The sequence below is a fragment of the Alligator sinensis genome, unplaced genomic scaffold (assembly GCF_000455745.1).
Source record: "Alligator sinensis unplaced genomic scaffold, ASM45574v1 scaffold151_1, whole genome shotgun sequence".
In the NCBI taxonomy this organism is placed as follows: domain Eukaryota; kingdom Metazoa; phylum Chordata; order Crocodylia; family Alligatoridae; genus Alligator; species Alligator sinensis.
The window spans coordinates 1,029,014-1,040,525 of NW_005842534.1; positions in this window are offsets into that span (position 1 = coordinate 1,029,014).

Genomic DNA, 11,512 nt, shown 5'->3' on the forward strand with positions numbered 1-11,512 from the left:
GACTTGATGATCTTCCGAGGTCCCTTCCAGCCCTGATGTCCATGAAATCTATGTCTATGAAATCTATACAGTTCAACGAGCATTTAAAAAAAGGTGGAAAATTTAACCAATTTTGAGCTTTGCATATAAGAAAAAAAATGAACAAACTGGTACCAAGGGGAAAATACCTCCAGTTTCATATAATTCAAATATGGCTGGGTGGATTTTCTGTTAACAGTATGGGGAGGATGTTACCTTTTGAGTGAGACAAAGCATGGAAAATGTCCACCCTGCAAGAGGTTTTTTTTCCCCCAAGAGAAATGAAACTAGGGGCTTTAGCTGAAATTGTTTGTAGCCTGATATTGGAGCCTCCTCTGCAAAGGTTAAATTGTGCTTTTGTAAATGGTTCCCCAAATCTAAACAGCAGAGGGTTTTGTTGATCAACTTCAGCTTGTTTCTTTTTTTCCAGCAAAAGTTACACTTTGCATAATGTATTTCTCTTGGTATTAGAGAATTGCAAGGGGCTCCTGAATTCATTCCCTCAACTGTTTTTTCCCAGAACTGCTGACAAGGAATGGATGAAGATTTTGCTGACAAATCAGGTAGATTTATGCATCAGTAATCCATACAGATCAGCACTCCTTGAAATGTAAATTTCAGAAACAGAGACTAAAATTTTCACAGATGCACACAAGTTTCTTCCAATTGGTGTTCCTGAACACTAACCCTTAAAGATTAGCTGTAAACATCAGAGAGAAAAAAAAGAAGAAAGACAATGGGATAACACTCTATTGTTGCCTGCAGGCATCAGTATAGAAAGATATTTGATTTCTTTTAGAAGTATACAAAGGAATTTGATGTAGACTTGTGAAGTCATTAGTTATGGTCAACTACTTGAAGCCTTTGCCTATAGTATATATTGGTTTGAAATACATAGCTTTCATCAAGAAAAACTGGTGAATTTGTTTGATATAATTGCATGGAATGTTAATCAAAACTTTAATAAAAGAAAGCACAGTGTGAAATATGATATAACTAAATTTTTGAATGCATAAACAATGGAAAAATCAGAGCAAAATCCCCTGTAATGCTATGTATCAAGTCAATGTTGTGCCCATAATTGTCATACTGGTTTCAGTTGTGATTTGACTTCACTGGGACTTGAATCAGGCCCTTACTCTGCTGAGGCTTCTCACTAAAAAGGGAGAACTGATTTAATAAGAAAGGTTAGAGGAAATAAATGATCATTGTCCTTATGTACATTTCAAATATACTTGGCCCCTTTTTACAAATCATAATTCTGAAAACTAAAATAATCAGGAAACCTAACTGAATGGCAATGAACAATTGAATCTCAATGCATAACTAATTCTACCTTATACACACACACACACACACACACACACACACACACACACACACAAAAATACCTGAAGTACATCATTAAAATATGAACTCTACTGCTCTATTTTTGATATTTTGCTTTCATGTAATATCCAGTTGGGAGGATGTAACTGAGGGCATATTTAAGTTATCCTCTTTGAACTTGGCCACAGAAGTTGGATGTGGACCTACAGCAACACTAACCAACTGTAATATGGTTGAGGACTAGATTCAATAAAGGACATACGCACCTTTATGCACTGCAGTGAATCAATTTTAGGTGCTCGGTCCCAGAACACTGTTTAGCTCCCTATTGAGTGGGTGGGGATTTTTAGGAATCTGGGTTGTATGAGTGGTTGTGTGCATGTACAAAATCAGGAGGTTATTAAGGCATTTAAGTGCCATTAGGAATTGGAGGCAGCTGGGTGTTTTGGGTATTGGTATTTTGGTGCCCCAGTTCCACTTAAAACCTGCTGTAATTGCCTAAATAATTTAAATTCCAGTTGACTTGGAGATTATGAAAGACCTCTTGTGCAGAGAAGAAATACGACTTACCAGTACTTGGAGGTCTTCCAGATGTACTGTCCACATAAACATGCTCAGAGCGGGTGTGTTCATGCCCAGGTTTACCTGAGCAGTACCTGTAGGTTGCACTCTAGTCCTGCCCCAGATTGAGGGGAAAAAGGGTACTATATACATCCTTTCAGTGCATTGACAGTATGGACAGCTATTACATTCATAGCACTACAAAAGACTTCATAGCACAAAAAATGTCAGCATACAGGCATGCGCATAGCATGTAGCACTACAAACATGGCCAACAACTAAAGAAATCTATCTGTTTGAAACAGGAACGTCTCCGTAGCCATGTTTTCTGGAACCACACGTAACATCAACTTGGTTACAGGTAGCACTACAGCAATCTTTAGGACCCCCCAGTATTCTACTCCTTGATGACTTGTCGAGCTGCTGTGCGCCCCACTGGAAAGAGCCACTCTTTTCAAAACAGGTGCAGCTAGCAAGTTATGCCCTGGGCAAAACCTTGCTGGCCAGTAGGTTGGGGAATCTTGGGTGACAGAGAGCCTCAAAGAAATTCCAAGACCCTGGCTGCTGCTGTGCTGTTGTTTGCTTGCCCTCATGCCCTACGGTAATGTGGTGCCTCATCTTAGTTGGTATCTGGAGCTGGTGCCCTGCTTTCTCAGACCTAGTTATGCTACTGCTTCCCAGGCAACTTATTAGTTATCTCTCTGACTCTTTTTTTTGTAAGGGCTGTGGTGGAAAGAGCTGCTACCACTACTGCAGCACCTCTAGAAAGAGCGGCCAATTGTTGACAGGGATTGAGAGAGCAGGTTCTCAGTGACTGGGCTCCCCTTGGGATAGGGGATGGGGCCAGAAACCTAAAGAGGAGCCCTGTGTCCATAATGCAGAGGAAGGAACTGAACTTGTATGTGGTGCTTAATAGTCTGGCATACGTGGAAAAAAGGGATCCGGTTGGGCTAATAACCTTTCTTGAAAACAGCTGGAGAGCCCAGTCTATTATACTAGGCAATTACATCAGATAGGGTCCTCTATGTTCTGAATGAGAATGTTCGTATACAACCTTCTTGCTCGAAGCAGGGAGCATACTTCATAGAGCTGTGACTTACTTGAATTAATAGGTATATGACTAATGGTAATGGCCTAGACTTGCTCACTGAGAAGCAGAGAGGCTTGAGAGAACTGTCTTGGTTTATCATGGGCTTGTGATCACTGTCACCAAGCTTCCCTTCGATCCTAAGGTCACTGACTAGATCATCCCCTTATGGCACTACTGGATCTGGTACTGGCCAATTTCTTGTCAGCCCGTAGACTTCTTGACTCAAATAGAGCTTGTCAATACAAGTGAGGAAACTTCATGACCGATCAAATTTGGCTGAATGCTCTTCCCATGAGATGTCAGGGTGGCTGAAGTCACCCATGATGACCATGCACCAAGAGCATGCAGCCTCTTCCAGTTCCCTAGCAAATTCATGGTCAAGCTCTTCCTCCTGGTTAGAAGGTCTGTAATAGACTCCTACAGTTATATCCCCTTCACCACGTTCTCCCTGCATTCTAACCCAAAGGGTCTCAAGTCACCTTCCTTGGGTGCCAATCTTTGCTTGTAAAGAAGTGTACTGCTCCTTCACATAGAGAACTACACCCCCTCCCTTCCTTGCAACTTGATCCCTCCTGTACAAGGTATAGCCATCAATACCTGTGGTCCAGTCAGAGGTGGAGTTCCACTAGGTTTCCGTTATTGCTATGAGAATGTATTCATTTTTGCATAGCAAAAGGGCCAGTTCCTTCTGTTTGTTCAGAACAAGGATGACAGAACAAGGAGCAACGGTCTCAAGTTGTAGCAAAGGAAGTTTAGGTTAGATATTAGGAAGAATTTTCTCACTAGAAGGGTAGTAAAACACTGGAACAGAGAGGTGGTGGAATATCCATCTTTGTAGGTTTTCAAGAATTGGCTAGACAAAGTTTTGGCTAGGATGATCTAGTTGGGGATGGTCCTGCTATGAGCAGGGGGTTGAACTAGATAACCTCTTGAGGTCCCTTCCAACCCTAATTTTCTATGCTTCTATGTTGTACCTACATTTTGAGTACTTTGTACAGTTCTGGTTGCTGTGTCTCAAAGAGGATGTAGTAGAATTAAAAAAGGTACAGAGAAAGGTGAAAAACAATGATCCATCTGTATGGAGTAGTTGCCACACCATAACAGTCTAAAAAGGATAGCACTCTTCTGTTTGGAAAGGCAAAGATTGGGGTTGGGGGATATGATAGAGGTGCATAAAATCATGAAGGGTGTGGACCAAGTGAATTGGTGATTCACCAAGACCCAGAATACTAGAACCAAAGGAACTCACTGAAATTAATAGGAGGCAGCTTAAAATTAACCAGATAACTATGCATTACATTAAAAAAAAAATAATTTAACTGGTAGAATTCATTGTTACAGGAGGTGGTAGAAGTAGATCGTGAACACAGATTCAAAAAGTGACTAGACAAAGTCATGAATGATAGATCTATTAATAGCTGTTAGTGGGAACAGATGGAAATGTTTTATCTGGCATCTCTATGCCAGGTGGATGGTGGATGTCAGGGAGGGTAAGGGTTAGGCGATAAATCATTTTAGATCTATCTATCAATGAATCTAGCTTTCATTGTACTCCCTCTACATCCATCCCTTGCACTGTCAAAGACAGGATACTGGGCTAGATAACCAATTGGTCTAATTCATTATTGTTATGGGGAAGAGCAGGAAAGAGGATCACAAAGTACAAATGGGGACCTCCAGGGATGGGAGCCCCCCGAGGAAAAGAAAGCAAAAACAGAAAATAAAGAGAAACACTTACCTGCAGCAGGACCCATGGTGCATCTGGAACCAAGGGAAAGACCCACACGGATCGTAAGCCATGTCTTTATTTAGCTGAAGCTGGCCAGTGACATCATTGGCAGAGTGACAGACACAACTCTCCATGCCATAGCCAGTAGGACTGTTGAGGGCATCAGGGAGGTGGAAGAGGTGCACCCACCAGGAGGCATCAGGCAAGGGTAGCGCGAGGGGCTGCATGGCCACAAGAGGCAGGGTGCCAACCCTGCATATGAAGAGTGGTCAGGCATCCGCAGGAGGGCTGTAAGGCACCTGAAGAGATGGAAGGCTGGGTAACGGGCGAGACGAGCTGTGCCAGATGTCACAGGCTACCTCGGCCACATGTAGGGCATAACCCATGATGAATTTTTAAAGAGGCAGATGACCGGTATCCTGGTGGAAGGACCTGGGAAGGGACCGCATGGGTCCCTCGAAATGTGATAGTATCTTTTCTTTAATGTTCTTTATGTTTCCCCCTTTTGGAAGAGTTGAGGGTCAGGTCCAGGTGGTGCAGATAGGATAATTGAGGCAGAGCTCTCTTGAGCTCTATTATTGCACGAGACCTGGGTCAGGTATCAAGCCCAGGGGGGAAGAGGAGTTGGCCCCGTGACCCAAGCGAGACCCCTCAGGCCCCAGCATTATCCAAGCGGGTCACCCTCTGGGGAGCTTGCACGCTAGACAGGAGAGGGCCACACCGACAGATATAGCTAGGGACACAACGGTGTTGGGAGCACAACCAGGAAAACTACAGTGATCCACTTGGTGTGAGGCTGGGGTGTAGGGGAGGTGGAGCCCCATGGAAGACCACTGGATGAACCCTCCGCCACTGAGAGACCCCATGTGGTCAGCCCCCCACTGATAGAATATTCAAAGTTGTGGCAGGCAAGATAGAGGGAGACCGCACTGGGAGTAAACATCTTCTCAACAGCCAGCAGGAAGCGGTAGGGCGAACACCACTGGCCATCCAGGCCAGAGTCGCACATGACCGGATGTTCGAGGCTACGTGGGCACAATTATGATACTTCTTGGGCACATCTACGTGTGCATTAATGTTCCTTTGCTACTACACATTAAGTCTAATACCTCTATGATGTACTACATAAATGCACAGTAGTGGGCACTAATGTGCAGTAACAAAGGTGCACAGTATTTTTGTGATGCTTAATGCACAGTAGATTGATTCTATTGCACATTAGTGCATTAGAATGTTTTTTGTCATGGCATGCTAATGCACAGTAGAATTAGTTTACTGCTCTAAAAGTGTCTCTTGTAGATGCACCCCTTATGTATATGCCTGACCATATAGATGAAAACTCTGTTGGTTGCATTTCCACACAACTCTAATCCCATGGGTTCTCCACATGCTGAGCTAGGACTTGGCCCAGATGATTCTGTGATTCCATCACAAAGCTGGCAAATCAGTCAGCAATGCAGAAATCCTTGGCTTTAAGAAAGCTGACTTTCAGAAGCCCAAGAGGTTGGTGGTTGGGGCCCTGAGAGATCATGATCTGACAGGGAGGGAAGTCCACAATGAGTGGTTGCTTGTCGCTGGTAGGTGTTGTAAGGCTTCAGCCCCTTTCTGGTTGGCACCTTCCTCCCTAGTGACGTCAGGGTGAGACCGCACCCTGGGGCCACCTAGATGGTTCTGAGCATTGCCCCTACTCACCTGCCATGACTTTGATGTTGATAGATGTGGAGGCAGTTCCCTGTTGGTGGTCCCAGAGAGGTCATGGCCCTGGTCTTTCTTTGTGGGGCTCCAAACCTCCCCTTTACCCCACCCTTACCACATCCATGGCCTGGGAGGGTTCTGCTCCCTGTAATCTTCCCCGGGATGATCTCTTCTCACCTGTGAGCCCCACCCCGAGTGGGATCGGGTATGTTTGGCCGTCAATCTCTCCAGATAACTAAAACACGCCCCACCTGGAGTAACAATAACTTAGAAGTTTCTTTGCTCAAGGCAAAGATGTTCGGCGTCTGCCGATGAAGTATAATGGGGACTCTGGCTCTCCAGGTCCACTCTGCCTCCCTGGGATGGGAGAATGAATCTTCATCTGTCCCTCCGGTTACTTTTCCCAGGGACCAGCAAGCTAGGAGTTAATGACTTCTGTTCTCACCACCTGATGAGAGTTGCCTCTTCCCCACCGGGCTCTGGGCCAGTTGCCGCCTGTTCCTCCCTCTTCACCCAGCTGCCTGCTGGGTCTGGCTGTTGCTTGCTGCCCTTCCCCACCAGGATACCTGAACATTTCAGCACAGCCTGGTCTTCCCTCTTGATTGCGGGGACGGTCTTGTTCTCCCTGCCATGCCCTTCTGGCCAACTTTGGCTCCCCAAGCCCCGACCCGTGGTCTTCCCCACTGGGGTTCCCTGGTGGACACTGGGGCTTCTTGCCCTGTGCCTAGCTCCACTGCTCCTACCTGGTTCCGCCGCCTGTGTATCCCTGCTGGCGCTCTGCCTCTCCCCGCTGGCATCCTGCTTCTCCCTGCTTGGCTCCACCGCCCACGTGTTCCCACCGGTGCCCTGCCTCTCCCTGCCAGCGTCCTGCTTCTCCCCACTGGGCTTTGCTGCCCATCCCTCACTGGCAGTGTTCTCCACTCCCTCTGGCCAGCTGGGTGTTTCCCCAGCTGCTTTTTGAGCAGCCTGGGCTGCTTTTTGGCCCTGCCCCTGAGGCTCGCCGATCTGCAGGCTCACGCAGCTACGGAACTGCTGAGCCTGCATTGGCATTTGCTGAGGGTGCACTCTATGCCATCTTCCAGGTCGCTGATGAATACATTGAACAAAACCAGTCCCAGGACCGACCCCCTGGAGCACTCCACTTGATACCAGCTGCCAACTAGACATCAAGCCATTGATCAATGATTACTGTTCTCTGAGCCTGATGATCCAGCCAGTTTTCTATCCACCTTACAGTCCATTCATCCAGCCCATTCTTCCTTAGCTTGCCTGCAAGAACGTTGTGGGAGACCATATCAAAAGACTTAGTAAAATCAAGGTACACCACATCCACCGGTCTCCCCACATCCACAGAGCCAGTCACCTCTTCATAGGTAGAGAGCAATCAAGTTAGTTGGGCATGAATTGCCCCTGGTGAATCCATGCTGACTGTTTCCTAATCACCTTTTTCTCCTCCAAGTGCTTAAAAATGGATTCCTTGAGGATCTTCTCCATGATTTTGCCAAGAACTGAGGTAAGGCTGATTTGTCTGTCATTCCCTGGATCCTCCTTTTCCTCTTTCTTAAATATGGGCACTATGTTTGCCCTTTTCCAATCTTCTGGGACATCTACTGACCACCATGAGTTTTCAAAGATAATGGCCAGTGGCTCTGCAATCACATCAGCCTGCTCCCTCAGCACCCTCATGTACATGCCAGCTGGCCCCATGGACTTGTACATGCCCAGCTTTTCTAAATAGTCCATTATCTGTTCTTTCACCACTGAGGGTTGCTCACCTCCTCCCCAAACTGTGTTGCCTAGTGCAGTAGCTTGGGAGCTGACCTTGTTTGTGAAGACGGAGGCAAAAAAGGCATTGAGCACTTCAGCCTTTTCTGAATCCTGTGTCATAAGGTTGCCTCCCCCATTCAGTAAGGGACCCACACTTTCCCTGATGCTCCTCTTGTTACTGACATACTTGTAGAAACCTTTCTTCTTACCCTTCACCTCCTTTGTTAGCTGCAACTCCGACTGCACTTTGGCCTTCCTATCTTCATCCCTGCATGCCTGAGTAATGCTTTTATATTCTTCTCTATTTATTTATCTGAATTTCTACTTCATATAAGCTTCCTTTTTTATGATTTAGCTTCCTGAAGAGTTCCCTGCTAAGTCAAGCTGGTCTTCTGCCATACTTGTTAGTCTTCTTGTGCATTGGAATGGTTTGTTCCTGCACTCTCAGTAAGACCACTCTTAAAGTACAGACAGCTCTCTGGGACTCCTCTCCCCCTCAGACTGGCTTCCTAGGGGACCCTGCCCATGAGTTACCTGAGTGAGTTAAAGTCTGCTTCTGAAGTCCAGGGTCTTCTGAAGACTTTTCTGAAGTCTTACCCTGCTGCTCTCCATCCTTCCTTTTCTCTACCATCTCATGGTCACTGTTGCCAAAGTTGCCATCTACTACTATATTCCCCAACAATTCATCTCTGTTTGCAAGCAGTAGGTCAAAAAGATCATGGCCCCTAGTTGGCTGCTCCAGTACTTGTACCAGGAAGTTGTCCCAAACACTCTACAAAACTTCTTGGATTTCCTGTGTACTGTTGTATTGCCCTCCCAGCAGATGTCAGGGTGACTGAAGTCCCTCATGAGAACCATGTCCTGTGATCAGGAAACTTCCGCTAGCTGTTTGAAAAAAGCCTCCTCCACCACTTCCTCCTGGTCTGGTGGTCTATAGCAGACCACCACTACATCACTGTTATTGCTCTCCCCCCTGACCCTAACCCAGAGACTCTTAACAGCACTGGTGCACTGAAAGCTAAAGCCTATCTCCAGTTTCATACTGGAACTCTGTACAATCACATGGCTCTTTTACATAAAGTGCAAATGGATAATGGCATGATGGTGTTCTCTGTTTTGTTTTCTTTTCCCTTAATGATGCCTAACATTTTATTAATGATGAAGCTTTTTGGTCACCACTGCATATTGTGTAGTATCAGAAAGAATGGTCCCTAAGGCTTCCTCTGGAGCAAAAGGTTGGACACCTCCTGTTGACTTTGCTAAACCATAGGTACTACTGGATAAACCCATTCTGCACATATCCATTTCTTGATCATGATGGAAAGAGAGAACTCTGCTGGGCTTCTATGGCTTGGAAACCAAGGAGGTGCACCACAGACTGCTTTAGTTTTCAGTGCACCAGTACTGTAAGCACTCCATCTCCTAGCATAGAAGGAAAACACTAGCACTGCCTTGCCTATTGATGAATAAAACCCCTGTGATTAGGCAGTTGTTGTCATGAGCTCACCAGGGGACCCCTGAATATAATAAAAGATCATGTGAGTGCCCATACTGAGCATCTTCTCTGGCATCCAGGGACCTGACCCCTGCCCCCACCTTCCCAGGTTAGCAGAGCAGCATCTGTCACTAGTTACAGATGGATGGGGAAATACAAATGGCACTACAATGCATATGTTGGTTGGGGCTTTTGTTTGAGGGGAGTGGCAGGGTGGGGGCTGGAGGAGGGGGGAAGGGCAGCATTTTCTGAGGCATTGTATCAGCTCTGTCCAACCAATCTCTCCAGAAGGTAAATTGAGGCTTGCAGGCCCCTGAGGTTAAGTCATGCCTGGAGTATCGCAAGGTGCAAAAAACCAAGGACTAAATCCTATTTCATATTTTGCACCTAAATGGTATACATGCATTTAAGTAATTGCAGGTTTTGGTACATATGCATTATTTTTAATTGAGGAAGAATAATATAACCTTAGCTTTTAGCCCAGTGGTTAGGGGTCTACAGGTAGCACAAAACCTAGATTCTAGGCCCTTCTCACCTAGAGATGATTAGAGTTGGAACTTATACCTCTTGCTTCCTAGAAAAGCACACTAACCATCAGGCTACAGGCTTCATGTTATTGAGCTCTCCTTTTGAAGCTAGCCAAATGGACAGCTAGGAGAGGGAGATGTAGAGGTTCAAGTACAAACCTGGTCTCTGTGGCTTAGTATGGTGGATGATACCCTGGGAGTGAAAGGACCCTAGGTTCTAGTCTGGTTTCTGTACTCTTTGCAGTGCTATTTTAGCCAATGGAGTAGTAAATGCAGTTTGCAGAGTGCCATTCTGAAGAGGAGGGCTGGAGTATGGTCTGGGTGAGGCTTAGTCTCTGGTCCAGTGATTCAAGTATCTTGTCTGAAAGCATGAAACCCATCTTAAGCTTACCTATGTAAAATTTTGCCAATTGTAAAATTGTGTGTGTGCTGCAGGGGCTAACCACTAAGCTATTATGCTAAAGGGTGGGAGGAGCACCCTTCTTACCCTACAAAGATAGAGTGATTTTATTTTGCTAGAAGAGCATGGGGCAAGTGGATTGCAAATGCAGTCACTACAACATCTAGGACCTACTCATTCACCACCTGGATCTAGGTTTTGTTGAAAGGTAGACTGAGAACACCACTCTTTTCAAAATCATTTGCTGGGCTCAGGGGCCCTATGCTATTGCACCTCTCATGATTTTGGGGAGACTTTCAAGCTTGGAGAGTAAACAATGTCAGTTGGTTCTACCAACAGGAGTAACCCCCTTCCCAGAGAGACAGACTTATGGTTGGCTTGTGTACAGCACAGCATATGGTTGGTATTTGCATCCATAAGATGATAAGTTGGTGTCCACAGAACAGAATGTTCTAGAGTCCGGTGCTCTAGAGTTGAGGTTCCATCAGGCTTATAACTGAAGGGCCCAGGATTTTAAAGGGGAAGTCTTCACAGTGATTCGAACCTCCCTGGGGAAACCAGTCAAGAAGCCATGATGAAGGCCACATTATAACTGCCAATACCACATATACATAAGCAACAATGGCATCATCCAGAACTGCTTGTTAGACATACCCACTAGGGCTGTGCAAAGCTTCGGTTGCTGATTTGATTTGATTTGATTTGATTTGATTTGATTTGATGGAGATTTGGCCTGATTCGGCGGCCGAATCTCTGAATCCAAATAGACCCAGGAGACCTATTCATTTCTCCAGATAGAATTGGAAGCCTCTGATTTGATTTGGAGAGATTCGATGATTTGGACATAGACAGCTTTATACGCTTTTTCTACAAACCTCAAGGTACCAGGCAGCATGGAACG